Source organism: Neodiprion pinetum, unplaced genomic scaffold, assembly GCF_021155775.2.
Source record: "Neodiprion pinetum isolate iyNeoPine1 unplaced genomic scaffold, iyNeoPine1.2 ptg000144l, whole genome shotgun sequence".
NCBI lineage: Eukaryota > Metazoa > Arthropoda > Insecta > Hymenoptera > Diprionidae > Neodiprion > Neodiprion pinetum.
The window spans coordinates 1-2,500 of NW_027184546.1; the positions used below are offsets into that span (position 1 = coordinate 1).

The window sequence follows — 2,500 nt, forward strand, 5'->3', positions numbered from 1 at the left end:
GTTTTCGGAACCCCGAGGTAATGATTAATAGGGACAGATGGGGGCATTCGTATTGCGACGTTAGAGGTGAAATTCTTGGATCGTCGCAAGACGGACAGAAGCGAAAGCATTTGCCAAAAATGTTTTCTTTAATCAAGAACGAAAGTTAGAGGTTCGAAGGCGATCAGATACCGCCCTAGTTCTAACCATAAACGATGCCAGCTAGCGATCCGCCGAAGTTCCTCCGATGACTCGGCGGGCAGCTTCCGGGAAACCAAAGCTTTTGGGTTCCGGGGGAAGTATGGTTGCAAAGCTGAAACTTAAAGGAATTGACGGAAGGGCACCACCAGGAGTGGAGCCTGCGGCTTAATTTGACTCAACACGGGAAACCTCACCAGGCCCGGACACCGGAAGGATTGACAGATTGAGAGCTCTTTCTTGATTCGGTGGGTGGTGGTGCATGGCCGTTCTTAGTTGGTGGAGCGATTTGTCTGGTTAATTCCGATAACGAACGAGACTCTAGCCTGCTAAATAGGCGTACCTTCCGGTATCTCGAAGGCCCCCGGCCTCGGTCGGGCGGTTTTTACTACCGGCGTACAAATAAATCTTCTTAGAGGGACAGGCGGCTTCTAGCCGCACGAGATTGAGCAATAACAGGTCTGTGATGCCCTTAGATGTTCTGGGCCGCACGCGCGCTACACTGAAGGAATCAGCGTGTCTTCCCTGGCCGAAAGGCCCGGGTAACCCGCTGAACCTCCTTCGTGCTAGGGATTGGGGCTTGCAATTATTCCCCATGAACGAGGAATTCCCAGTAAGCGCGAGTCATAAGCTCGCGTTGATTACGTCCCTGCCCTTTGTACACACCGCCCGTCGCTACTACCGATTGAATGATTTAGTGAGGTCTTCGGACTGGTACGCGGCAATGTCTCGGCATTGCCGATGTTGCCGGGAAGATGACCAAACTTGATCATTTAGAGGAAGTAAAAGTCGTAACAAGGTTTCCGTAGGTGAACCTGCGGAAGGATCATTAACGTTTCGTACTGCCGAAGCAGCGACTCGTAAGCGCGCGGGGCTGTCTCGCCGCGAGAGCGGCGTGTCACGCCCACGTGTCGCGAACAAAATTTCACAAAAGTTTGAACGACGTAACGGTCGGGCCCGGTTGCCGCGGCGCGCAACACAATCGTCGTGACAACGAACGCGGTGCTGACGCCGGATCCGATGGGTCCGGCGTTCGCCGCGGTCGCGACGAGCGCAGTCGCCGGCTAAAACCGCCCGACGACCGACTCGCGCCGAGGCGTCGACCCGTCGCTCCGCGTCCAGCGCGGAGCAGCGGCGGGTCGTTCGCGCCTCCGGCCGACTCGGTGCCGAGAGGGGACCGCTCCGCGGTCCGCCTCGACTCGTTCGACCCGGTCAGGTCGTACGAGGGAGACGTGCGAAGCTGGTCTCAGCGCTTCTTCGCGGGCAGCCTGTCTGCGCCCGGGTGTCCTCGGTGCAACGCCGTTACACCCCGGACGCAGGCCGCGAACGCGGTAGGCTTCGGAGAGAATTTTCGCCCGTACGAGGAAGCTCGCGTCAGCGTCGAGGGCAGCGATGCCCGGGACTCGCTGACGCGGCCCACTGCCGTCCGCCGTCAATCGTTTGCATTGCGAGCCGATCGGGTCCGGCGCCGGTCAATTCCGGCAGACGACCCGTGAACTCGAGGCGACGTCGGCTCTTGAACTATCGCACGAACGAAATTTGACGCGCGGCGCGCGTTCCTTCCCGCGCGCAACCGCGCAAGGGCTGACGCACGCGGCGCCGCGCTCACGACCACAGAAAGCCGGTAACAACCGTAATTTTAGCATTTTTAATGCAAAATTCACATATATGATTACCCTGAACGGTGGATCACTTGGCTCGTGGGTCGATGAAGAACGCAGCTAATTGCGCGTCAACTTGTGAACTGCAGGACACATGAACATCGACATTTCGAACGCACATTGCGGTCCACGGATACAATTCCCGGACCACGCCTGGCTGAGGGTCGTTTAACAACGACAGACTGCTCCGTAGGCAACGGTGCCGCGAAAACCCCCGACCCGGGGGAACACAGCGCACCGTGCCTTCGCGAGCGAATGACTGGGCGTTCGCAGCCTCAAACAAAGGTCGCGTCGCCTCAAACGAACACGTATGTCACGGTCACGACGCGTCGCCGCAGATCGCGGGGTCGAGCTGTCGCTGCCGTTCGTCACGTTCCGGTGCTAGCGATAGTCGAGAGAACGAACGAATTCGGCACGGCGACACACAGACCGCGCGCGGTCGGTTCGCCGCTCATGTGATGAAGTTTTCCGTCCACGCTTCGCCGCGGGGGGCTCTCGGGTCTCCCGTACGGCGGGCGTGTTTACGGTCGTTTCCGTGGCTCGAACGTACGAAAGAATACGTTGTGTCCTCGTCCGTGTCGACGGTGCTGTTCTTGAACGAACGGCCGTCGCCGACGACGGACTCGCAATCTTACGACGACCTCAGAGCAGGCGAGACTACC

The 2,500-nt window shown here is 58.6% G+C and overlaps 2 non-coding genes across 2 annotated transcripts in view; both read left to right on the plus strand.

The window, feature by feature from the left end:
* The first annotated feature begins 1,850 nt into the window (after positions 1-1,850).
* On the plus strand, positions 1,851-2,005 carry LOC124224353 (5.8S ribosomal RNA). The gene has a single exon (XR_006884662.1). It is a non-coding gene; the product is annotated as a 5.8S ribosomal RNA (ribosomal RNA).
* Positions 2,006-2,475: 470 nt separating this feature from the next.
* Positions 2,476-2,500, plus strand: part of LOC124224354 (large subunit ribosomal RNA) — a 3,983-nt gene continuing 3,958 nt past the window's right edge. Inside the window, exon 1 of the ribosomal RNA XR_006884663.1 lies at positions 2,476-2,500. This exon is cut by the window's right edge and continues 3,958 nt beyond it. This is a non-coding gene — a ribosomal RNA (large subunit ribosomal RNA).